Raw genomic sequence first — 12,240 nt, 5'->3', positions numbered from 1 at the left:
CCATTTTACATGTGAGGAAATGGAGGCACAGAGACGTCAGACCACTTGCCTGAGGTCATCCAGTTAGTGAGAGGCACAGTGGGGGTTTGAAACCCATGAGCTACATCTACTGCTAAGATTCCCTACACTAGTAGTGCATCAGCACCCCGGGGGCAGGGTTTAAGTCTGCCTTATTTCCTGCGCTGTCCCCTGTGCCTAGAACAGTGTCTGGTATGAAATAATGTTCAATAAATATTTGTTGAATAAATGAACGAATAGATGAATGATCTAATTATTATGCTAAAGTTGGAAGGCAATTAGAAAAATGAACACCATAGAAACTAAACAAGAATGGCTAGGCATTGTTGCCTGTCCAAGGAGCTGAGCACAAAACCTGCTCTCTTCTGTTCAAACAAGAAATTTGCATGTGTGTGTGAGAGATAGTAAGGACCCATTGGTATCTAACGGAGACTTGGATCCCTAACAAATTAGAAGTTACAAGACTCGAAAAGGGACTAATTTTTTCCCCTTGGGAGTCAACTATAATTAGAGGCTTGCTGCATGAAATTCATGCATGGAGTGGGGGAGGGGTGTCCCTTAGCCCAGCCTACACCCTCTCGTAATCTGGGACCCCTCGGACATCCCTCTCACAATCTGGGACCACTGGCTCCTAACTGCTGGTCTGCCTGCCTGATTACCCTTAACCACTTTTCTTGCCTGCCTGATTGCCCCTAACCACTTGCCTGCCTGCCTGATCATCCCTAACTGCTCACTTGCCTGCCTGATCACCCCTAACAACTCTGCCTGCCTGCCTGATCACCCCTAACCACTTGCCTGCCTGCCTGATCATCCCTAACTGCTCACCTGCCTGCCTGATCACCCCTAACTGCTTCTGCTTTGGCCCCTACCACCGTGGCTTCATCTGGGAGGACATTCAGAAGGTTGTTCAGCTGTATGGTCTAATTAGCATATTATGCTCTTATTATTATAGATTCTGTATTGTTAAAAGTATTACATATGCCTCCCTTTCCCTCCCATGACTTCCTCCAGCCTGCTCCCATCTGTTAATATATATTTTAACAGCTTTATTGAGATACAATTTATATACCATACCATTTACTCATTTAAAGGGTACTACCATTCAGTCCCTTTTCAGTATACTCAATGCTGTTGTAAACCATCTTGTGGTCTATTATTTAATGTCCCATCTTGGGTTGGTGTAAAACCATCTCAAATCAAGTTCCCCACTTGCCACTTGGGGAAGCACCACTGTGATGGATACAGAGCTTTTGGGGAGTCGTGACTCCCGTACCTGCTAGGAGTGTGCCAGCTCAGTTTCTCCTCTCAGTCTGGGAGACAGGCCTTTGGACCCAGGAGCACAGAGAATGGAGTTGGGGGAAAGGTGCATCTTTCAGCTGTCCTGGGGGCTGGGCAGGAACTGGCCCAAATGTTGCTGCTTTTCCATCCTCCTTCCTAAACCAGGACTCTGGGCGCTTCTGGGAATCACGGCCTGTTCCCCCGCTCTGAGAGTGAATGAGTCACTGGGTAAGCTTTGCGGCAGCATCTGTGTGTGTTGGTCTGGGGCGAGATGCTGAGGCGTGAAGAGGAGAGAGAGGTGCAGATCAGCCAGGAGGCCAGCGAGTGGCTGCCCAACTCACATCCAGGCCAGGTTCCCAGGGAGCCAGCTCTCCCTGCCTCTGTACCTACCCTTGTGTTGGCCGTAGGAGGCTGTTTTATGAGGAAACCATTTTATCTGTGTTTGCCCTGTCTTTCCAAGCAGGTTGTGAGTGCCTGAATTGCCCTGGCTCTGTAGCACACGCTTTTTAGAGCGTAACAGATCCACGCGATGGCTTAGGAATGCATGGCCTTCACAAACCCTGGGATTGAACTCGGGACCGGACATCCAGCCTCCTGTTCCTGCCCATCCTGGCCTGACACAGCCTGTGATGATGGGAGCGGAGGGCTCCAGGGAGGTTTCTCTGTACATCTCCATCTATAATCGGCTCCCAATGAAATGATCTCATCCCTGAACACCGAGAAAGGGGGTGGGGCGGGGTGAGGAAACAGCTCCCTGACAGCAACATCTGACATGGTTTGTGACTAACCCATCCCCCTGTAGGAGCGTGAGATGGTCCGTTCTCTCGGAGACCGTGTAAAAGTTTTGGGGGAAAAACAGTCTTGGTAATAGATTGTAAAGGCTCCAGCGTTTTGGGCTTTTGTGAGGCCCAAGGCATTTCTCCATCCCACCCAAACCAGGTATCTTCTTACTGTGGCTCACAAGTCGACGTGACCACCTGTCACTCATGTCAAACCCCGGCTGGGAGGAGGTGAGCACGGCCAATGAGTTCATCCAGTGACTGATCTTGGTGGAGCTCTGCGGCCAGCTGAAGCTCATTTAAATGCCCATACATTAATTCTGAAAGACGAGCTCCTAATCAACTTTTAAAAAGCTTGTCACAGCACCATCTGTTTGGCGTTTGTCACTATTGCATTACATAAGAGGAAAGACATTTTTAAAGAATGCGGCTGCATTTAGTAATTGGATCGCTGGAGTGGAGCCACGCCAGGGCGGATGGCACCGTGATTCAGAAATACCACGGGCCCTTCTCGGGGCTGCGGCGGCCTCCCCAGGTTCCATACGGTCGGTCGTGGCAGAGACCTGAATGCAACCCCATTTGGGAGACAGGCCCAGATGGCTGCGTTTCCTCTTGTCTTTCTCTCCCTCTTAATAAGAGGGATAAATAACTCTATCCCTTCCCATTCATTTCCCCTCATCCCTGCACAGCTCAGATAATTCTATCACGTACCAAATGGTTTCACTTCCCTAAGCCCAATGTCCTCATCTGGACAATGGGAATAATAGTATAATAACGCTGCTGCAAGGTGTAAACGTATCAGTACACACAGTGGCAGCACATAGTGAGTGCTTGAAATGGTTTCCTATTTTAATATAAAGCCACGCCTGACACCTTGTAGGGGTCGTGTCCATTTTGCCTCAACAAGTATGTAGGATTACTTAGGGGCAGGACTAGCCCCATGGATGTGCAACCCGTCAGTTGTTTGGTATAAAGCTTTGCAGCCACTGTCTTTAAATTCTTTCTTCTTTTTTTCCTTTAAATATATTTTATTGATTTCTTTTTTACAGAGAGGAAAGGAGAGGGATAGAGAGTTAGAAACATCGATGAGAGAAACACTGATTCAGCTGCCTTCTGCACACTCCACACGGGGGACACGCCCGCAACCAAGGTACCTGCCCTTGACCAGAATCGAACTGGGACCTTCCAGTCCGCAGGCCGACGCTCTATCCACTGAGCCAAACCGGTCAGGGCTGTCTTTAAATTCTTAATAATTTTTGAACAAAAGGCCCCGAGTTTTCATTTTGCACTGGGCCCTGCCAATTCTGTAGCTGGTCCCACCTAGACATCGAGAATGATGCTGATTTATTGGATTGCCTGGTGTTTCAATTAAACAAAAGAGTCCACATTTTGAAGTCGGCAGAGTTCACATAAAACTCTGATGTCTTTGGGAAAATTAGAACATCTTGCCATAGTGGGTCCACCTTTCCAGGTGCTGCCAACAAGGGGCTGGAGCTGGGTTCCAGTGCCCGCTACATAAGGCGTGAGCTTCAGCCCAGCATGCCTAAGAGGCTTTGAACCCAGGCCCTTGCTCATTCACAGGGCATCCGACATGACGGTTGTGGTCATGGCTTTGCCATATATGTTTTCAGCTTTGTCAGTCAATAGTCATTTGACCTTACGGAAGTAGCTCTTTGCCTTAGTTTTCCACCTGTGAAATGGAAATGTTGATGGTAATAGTAACCTCTCTTTTACATGTGAAGATTAGGCTGATTAATATATGTGAAGGATCTAGGGAATATATTATTAATATTAAAAAATTATTTTTTTGTTAGTCCTCACTCGAGGATATTATTTTTCATTGATTTTTAGGAAGAGAAGAGAGAGGGGAAGACAGAGAGAAACTTCCAGGGAGAGAAACACATCGTTTGGTTGCCTTCTGCACAAATCTGGACCAGGGAGGAGCCTGCAACCAAGGTGCGTGCCCTTGAGCGGAATCAAACCCAGGACCCTTTGGTCCACAGGCTGACACTATCCACTGAGTGAAACTGGCTAAGGCTAGGACATATATTATTATTGCTAGTTTTTCTACTCTCACCGCATGCAGAAGGTCAGACCCAAGTCTGAGAGCTGCCCCTCTAGGAGCTGGAAGCTGGACCTGCAGCTGCCGGTTATGAGGTCACTTCCTCCTGCCGTCTTAAGCAACATCCCTTGTCAATGTTCACTCTCTCCACCTGTAGTGTTAGCGTTCATAAGTGGTTCAACTGGGGCTTTCTGCAGTCTTCCCGCTAGCTCCAGCGGTGGGCGTGTGACCCAGGTGGCCCAATCAACATAGTCCATCCCTTGGGCTGTAGAGATTGGTTATGGGATGAGTATATGATCCATAACCAATGGATCAGTCAGAGTGAGGTGGTCCAATCAGAGTGAGTCCTGGGACTTTTGCTGCCCTGTTGGGGGAAAAAAAAGCTCTTTTTGAACCAACATTTCTAGCTGTAATAGTGCCATTTCCCTGGAGCTCTTAGTGAGGGTCTACTATGTGGAGAGAGAGGAAAAAACACACACTCAACTGAGCCCTTATGACATCTTTGGAGCCCCTGGATCTAACCATACCTGAACCATTACCCTAAGAGCATGCTTCTTCATTCTAAGAGGTTACATTTTCTCTTTCTTTCTTTCTTTCTTTCTTTCTTTCTTTCTTTCTTTCTTTCTTTCTTTCTTTCTTTCTTCCTTTCTTTCTTTTTAATATATTTTATTGATTTTGTACAGAGAGGAAGGGAGAGAGATAGAGAGTTAGAAACATCGATGAGAGAGAGTCATTGATCAGCTGCCTCTTGCACACCCCCTACTGGGGATATGCCCGCAACCAAGGTACATGTCCTTGACCGGATACGAACCCGGGACCCTTCAGTCCCCAAGCCAACACTATCCATTGAGCCAAACCGGTCTCGGCACATTTTCCCTTCTTTAAAAAAAACACACAACAGTTTGAGAGAGCATCTGAAATCCTGTGCTTGGGATATCTACGTGTCATTTCCTGTAATTCAGACGTAAACCCCTTGGCGAAAGGGCTATGATGATAAAGGAGGTGAGCCGCAGGGAGGGAAGTGGCTTGTCTAAGGTCACCCAGCAGGTCAGTAGCTGGTGCTTGGATTTGAACCCAGGTTTCTTTGACTCCAGAGCTTTTCTTCTATTCCACATTGTCTGAGTTCTGGACAAGAAGGTCTGTGGGGTTAAAAGAGAAAAGACCTGAGTCCCATTTGGGCCACTATTTTTGCTGGGTGATTTTGATCAAGTAATCACTCCAATAGAAGCCTCAGTTTTCCTTCCCCATCTTGAAAATGGGGAAAAGAGTATTGCCTGACCCCTCAGGTTGTTGTGAGGGTTAAGTGAGATAAACCAGTGAAACTAAAGTGCTTACAACAGGGCTGTGCATCTACCAGTGAATATGAACTATTATCTATCCCGGCTCTTGTTTTTGAGGGAAGAAAGGGGGTCTGAGGGCTTTACCCTCAGCCTGCAGCCAACGTGCTCCCTGCCTCCCTGCAGGTCACAGGCTGCAGCAGCCTCGGGTGGCGCCTCCATCCATCTCCTGCCAGAGGCACAGACCTGGCTCACTCACCCGGGGAAGAAGGCACTTAAGGAGCTGCCTCTCCAGTTTCTCTTTTAATTTTCATTACATAAATTTCACATTTCCCGGAATAGAGATCTTGATCGGCTGGACTAATTTGGAAATCAAGTCAGCAAAGGGCTTCATTTATATTAATGGGGTCTCGAGTCTGGCTGGCTTGCAAGGAGGCGGAGACATGGATGGATGAATGTAGTGATCCAGGCCGGGCTGCTCCAGGCTGAGTTCGGACCTTGCCTTAAATGAGCAGGTGCCTCCTGGTTTAGGCTGGGACCATTCTCATTGTAGGGGAGGCTCTGGGACGTGAGGACTACGTTGCTCCCTGGCTTAAACCCACCAAGGGCTGAGCACAGCTCTCAGAGAAAACTCCACGTTGTTCACCCTGCTTGACAAGGTGAGGGACAAGCCACAGTAACTAACATTCAGGGACTGTGACAAGGACTTTACAAGGCAACACGCTTAGTCCTCACTATGGTTCTTGGGACTATTGTTACCAGGTCCAGCGCATAAAGCACAGGGACGTGATGTAACTTGCCCAAGGTCACATAAGTTAGAAAGTAGAGGAGCCAGGACTGGAACTCAGGCTGTCTGGTTCTCCTATCTTCTGGGTTAACTAGATCACCTAAGACCCAGAGGGTAAGAGCCTGGTGATGGAAGGGCTGTGACGGAGCAGGCTCCGAGGCGTGGGAGTCCAGAAGAAACACATGGTCTTGCTTTTGATGCGGGAAGGGGTCGGCAAAACCTCCGCAGTGCCTCAGCTGTGTGTAGAATTATTTATTTTAACTTTACATGATAGCTGAAGAATTCCTAATAGCTTCACATTACCCATGGTCACAACTTTAAGTCATGCATATCACTCCAGCAAGAGGCAGTGCTATTCTTTATTGTGGGGCAATTGCATGCTTGCAATTTTGATGTTCTCTCTCATGCTGCCAGGAGCCAGCTCCTAAACTCAGTGGAGGAATGAAATGCTTCAGAACTCGGGCTCCAGACCTGAGTTCAAATCCCAGCTCCTCCCCTTGGCTCTCAGGGTTCTACATGCCCGGGACAAGGAGTATCCCCAAAGTCACTAAGGTGGTTAGGTAAGTGATAACTAGAAGGCCCTGTCCTCCTCCACCCTCCATGCCTTGGTGCCAGGTGGGACCCAGGCTCCCTGGCTCAGCAGGTTCTTGGGAATTAGGTTGGTTTAAGAAAATAAAGAACTGTGATATTTCAACAAGAAACTAGTAACAGTAGTTGCCGCTGGAGAGGGAGACTGGGTGGCTGGTAGACTGAGTGAGAGGGGTATTTTTCTTGCAGATCTTTTCATACCTTTCCAGTTGGTACCATATGGGATTATTATCTAGTAAATAAACATTGAAAAAAAGCTTAAAAGAAGAAAATGCATTCTTTCTGCATATCTGTCTGTGGACTAAGCTTTATCGAATGTATTCATTTTCTTTATTCACCTCAACATCATGCGAAGTAGTTATTGTTGCCCCTGCCTGACAAATAAGGAAACTGAGGCCCAGACAGGGGCAGTGACTCGCCCGAGGTCACATGGTGAGTTACTGCCAGATCTGAAACTTCAACCCAGGCCTCCTGACCTTCTGCTGAGGGACCCTCCACTCATCAGGTGCCTCTCCCTTCATCAGGGAAGCCATGTTGAGGTGTGGATAGGGGGGCAGGGACACCATTGCCCTCATGTCATGTGATCTGGGTTCAAATCCCGGTCTGTCACTTGCCAGTTGTGTGATGTGAGATAAATCATTAAACCTCTGGGAACTCCATTCTGGAATAGCAGGGCTCAAAGATGAACCCCAATGATTTTTGTCTCCTAGAATTCACTTCCTTGTATCGTCCCTTCTGCAGTGAAGAGGGCTGACCTGTGTGACAATAACATGTTGGAGAAGCGACAGTGTGTGTGACTTCCAAGGTGGGATAGTAAAAAGACACAGTGACAATAGAAAAGGAAGAGGATTCTGACACATACTGCTACCACCTCATGGATGAATGTGAAGGACCTTATGCTGAGTGAAATAAGTTAGTCACAAAAAGACAGTAGGACTCACTTACATGAGGTAGCTCGAATGGTCAAATTCATAGAGACAGAGGATAGAATGGTTGCCAGAGGACATGGGGAGAGGGGATGAGGAGTTCTTGTTCAGTGGGTACAGAATTTCAGCTTCGCAAGTTGAAATTTATGGAGAAGACTGGTGGTCATGGCTGCACAACAATAGGAGTCTACTTAATATCTGAACTGTACACTTACAATGGCTGGAGATGGTAATATTTGGGTTATGTGTGCTTTTCCAAAATAAAAAAAACTTGGGGGGATAAAGACATTGCAGCTTCTGTCTTTCTCTGGGATCACTCACTCCGGGGGAATCCCTCAGCCATATTGGGAGAACATTCCAGAAACACCGTAAAGGTTTTCTGGGAAGAGCTAAGGATGCACACCAACAGCTTCAAGTCAACCTCTGGCCATGTGAGGGAGCCACCTTGGAAGCGGATCCTTCAGCCCCAGTCAAGCCTCAGATGACAGTAGCCCTAGCCAACATCCTGACTGTCTCTCCTCAGAGAACCGTGCCGCTAAGCCACCCCTGAATTCCTGAGCCACAGAAACGGTTAGGTAACAGATGCTTATTGTTGTCTCAAGCCACTAGGTGTTGGAATAGCTGGTTAATGCGGCAATAGATAACCGGTTCTCCATCTGTAAGATTAGAATGATGACAACTTCACAGTTGTTGTTGATGACAAATTCATGATGGCACCCATATGGCACCCATAATGGTAATTCCATAGGTTTTATTACATAGGGTTGCTGCTAAGAATTAATTAGCAAATGCATGCGAGGTGCCCGGAACTGTACCTGGCACACAATAAATGCTAACTAGTATGGCTTTATGTCTCATGATTTCTGGCATTGTGAGAAGGCCAGCCTGGATGATAAATCTCATTAAGGAACAGATGTAGACACCAGGCCGCAGTGGGAATAATAATGACGGTAACAACGAGAGCTTCCATAATTGAGCTCTCACGGTATTCCAAGCCTTGGGCTAAGTGTTTTATATCTTTTCACTGAAACCCTCCAGCAGTCCCTTGAAGTAGATGACATTATTTTCCCATTTTACAGACTAGACAACCAAGGATCAGAGAGGGAAAATGGCTTGCCCTAGGTCACACAGCAAGGAAGTGGTGTCGCCAGAATTTGACCTCAGCTGCTTCAGACACCCATGTTTTTCTTCTGAACCACTGGATTGAGCTGCAGTTTGAAATCCCCCCAAGCCCACCTTCCCCTTTAATAATTTCCTCTTGATTACACAGGGCTCCGTGCCAACAATCCGACAAAGAATTTGTTCCCTCAACCTCCATCTGCAGAGTGTCAGGCCTCCTTCCCCTTTGGAGACCAAAGAGTAGATTCCCTTAGACTAGTGTTTCCCAAACTTTTGACATATGTGTACCCCTTCTATAATTTTCGTAACGCTGAGTACCCTTCGTACACATGAGAACGTAGAATTAGGCGCAGCTAAGCACGGTGCAGTGCATATCCCCACCAAACTCCGGTGCAACACGTACCCCCACCAAACTCTTCCTGTACCCCTGGGGGTACGCGTACCACACTTAGGGAAACACTGTCTTAGACCTTTTGTTTTTCTGGTTCCAATATCCCTTCCCGGACTCTCTCCTTTGATATCCAGGATTGGGAATTGGAAGAACACACATACAGAAAAGCTCAGAAATATCTGCCTGGCCTGAGTTCCCCACAGTGTCTCGAGGTGGTTTAATTAGCCACAGACCTTTGCATCCTGGCACCTCCAGACATGCCGCCAGCTGGCTCCTCACAAACAGCCCTCCTCATATTTGCTGGGGGAACATGTGGCCATCAGGAGGGGCATGTTCCCAGACAGGCGATGAGCTCAGGACATGAGCATCGCTACACCTGCTCCTCTCCCTGAGGCGGGCGGAAATAATTGTGCAGCCACTGACAACACAGCTTTTTTTGAACTTGGGTCCTGTGTGTTGGCAGAAGGGCAGACAGGGGCCAACCAAGGCTGACTGGGGCCCAGAGGGAAGGACTAGGATGTTTGCATTTGCAATGTGGCAGTGGCTGTGCTGGGCCTGCCTTCTCAGATATTTCTAACCATGAGTTGCAGGAAGTATTTTAGCATCATGACCTGTAATACACACACACACACACACACACACACACACACACACACACACATACACACACACTTGAAATGAAAGTTTCATAAGTCTATACTCACCTTTATTATGAGCATTGCATCCTGATCTATTCATTCTGGCCTAGTTTGTCTAAATTATTCATTGATTAAAAGAGTGCTATGACCCATGAAATAGATTTCACTTAATTCAGGGATCGGTCTGTGAACTTGGGTGGGTCTGATTTCTAACTGAAATGTTGTCCTTCCTTCAGTTATGAATAAAGGCAACAAATTATGGTAGTATTAGCAGTACTTGTGACATTGTCACTAATAAAAATCATAGATTAGAGCTGTTGAAGATAGCTCAAAGTGGCATTTATGCTCTTCACTAGCTTGAAATTATGATTACTATACCCACTGCTAGATCTTGTTATTATATCCATTGCTAGGTCTTGTGATTTAAAAAAAAAATGTTCTATTGATTTTTTACAGAGAGGAAGGCAGAGGGATAGAGAGAAACATCGATGAGAGAGAAACATTGATCAGCTGCCTCCTGCCATACTCCTTACTGGAGATGTGTCTGAAATCAAGGTAATGTCCTTGACTGGAATCGAACCTGGGACCCTTCAGTCCTCAGGCCAACACTCTATCCACTGAGCCAAACTAGTTAGGGCTAGAGCTTATTATTTTGATAAGAACATATTGTTATGTCACATATTAAAAAACATTTTAATAATTGAATTTCAATAGTGTTTGGTTCCTTTGTAAACCTATGTATTTTTTATGCAATTAAAATTATTATTCTGAGAAGGGGTCTGTGGAATTCATTGGACTGCCCCTGGGATTCCCAGCACATGACATTCTCAATAGATGTTATGGAAAGAAGGAAGGTGTGAAGGAGGGGAAATGAAGAAAGAGAAGGAAGGAAAGAAGGAAGGAAGGAAGGAAGGAGAAAAGGAAGAAAAGAAGGAAAGAAGAAAAGAAGGAAGGAAGGGGAAATAAAGGAGGGAAAAATATCTTAATTTATCTCAGGATTGCAATACTTACCCACAGCTGACATGAAGGTGCCAGTATGAGTTTAGTGAATGATTATTGCAGCTTTACTGTATAGTTAAGCTTTGAAGTTGGGTAATGTCAGTTCTCCAACTTGGCTCCTCTTCAATATTGCATTGTCTATTCAGGATCTTTTACTTCTTCATATAAATTTTATTTTATTTTCTCTCCTCTCTCTCTCTCTCTCTCTCTCTCTCTCTCTCTCTCTCTCTCTCTCTCTCTCTCTCTCTTTTAAAGCAATAATTGCACCTAGAATAAACCTCATTAGCTATGATACTGCCACTGTGCAAAGCTCTCCATATAAATTTTAGAATCAGTTGGTTGATATCCACAAAATAACTTGCTGGGATTTTGACTGGGATTGCATGAAATCCATTGGTCAAGTTGGGAACAACTGACATTTTGACAATATCAAGTCTTCATATCCATAAACATAGAAAATCTCTCCATTTATTTAGTTTTTAAATTTTATTCATCATACTTTTGTAGTTTTCCTCATATAGATCACATATATCCTTGTTGATTTACACCTATTTACTTTCTTGGTGTGCTAATGTAAATAGAATTGTGTTTTTTAAATTTCAAATTTCACTTGTTTATGATTGATATGTAGGAAGAGGTTGACTTTTGTATATTAATCTTAACAAGTTCTTTTTCCACCCTTGCTGCCTTCAAAATTCTCTTTGTCTTTAATTTTAGACTGTTTTATTTTAATGTGTATTGGAGAAGATCTCTTTGGGTCAAATCTATTTGGAAACATATAAACTTTATTAACTTAGATGTCTATATCTCTCCCCAGATTTGGGAGTTCTTAGCCACATTTCTTTAAATAAACTTTCTGCCTTTTCTCTTTCTCTTTTCCTTCTGGGGCTCCTATAATGCATAAATTGTTTCATTTGATGATATTCCATAATTTATGTAGGCTTTCTTCACTCTTTTTCATTGCACTCCTCTGACAAGATACTTTCAGATGAACTGTTTCTGAGTTCAGAAATTCGTTCTCTGGATTATTTAAGTCTCCTGTTTATGTTCTCCATTGTGTGTGTGTGTGTGTGTGTGTGTGTGTGTGTGTGTGTGTTTTAAATATATTTTATTGAATTTTTACAGAGAGGAAGAGAAAGGGATAGAGAGTTAGAAACATGGATGAGAGAATCATCGATCAGCTGCCTCCTGCACACCCCATACTGGGGATATGCCCACAACCAAAGTATGTGCCCTTGACCGGAATCGAACCTGGGACCTTTCAGTCTGCAGGCTGACGCTCTATCCACTGAGCCAAACCTGTTTTGGCTGTGTTTTTAATTTCATTGATTGTGTTCTTTAGCTCCAGAATTCTGTTTAGTTCTTTTTTTTTAATTTT

The 12,240-nt window shown here is 45.3% G+C and overlaps 1 protein-coding gene across 1 annotated transcript in view; it reads right to left on the bottom strand.

Moving 5' to 3' along the window:
• The window catches only part of KCNB1 (potassium voltage-gated channel subfamily B member 1), a 118,401-nt gene that overhangs the window by 1,886 nt on the left and 104,275 nt on the right, over window positions 1–12,240 (bottom strand). The gene's annotated exons all lie outside the window — the stretch shown is intronic.

Source organism: Pipistrellus hanaki, assembly GCF_964339955.1.
Source record: "Pipistrellus hanaki genome assembly, chromosome: 6".
NCBI classification, from domain to species: Eukaryota; Metazoa; Chordata; class Mammalia; order Chiroptera; family Vespertilionidae; genus Pipistrellus; species Pipistrellus hanaki.
Note: the sequence above shows the minus strand (reverse complement) of the source record. Positions and strands in the feature narration are given on the sequence as shown.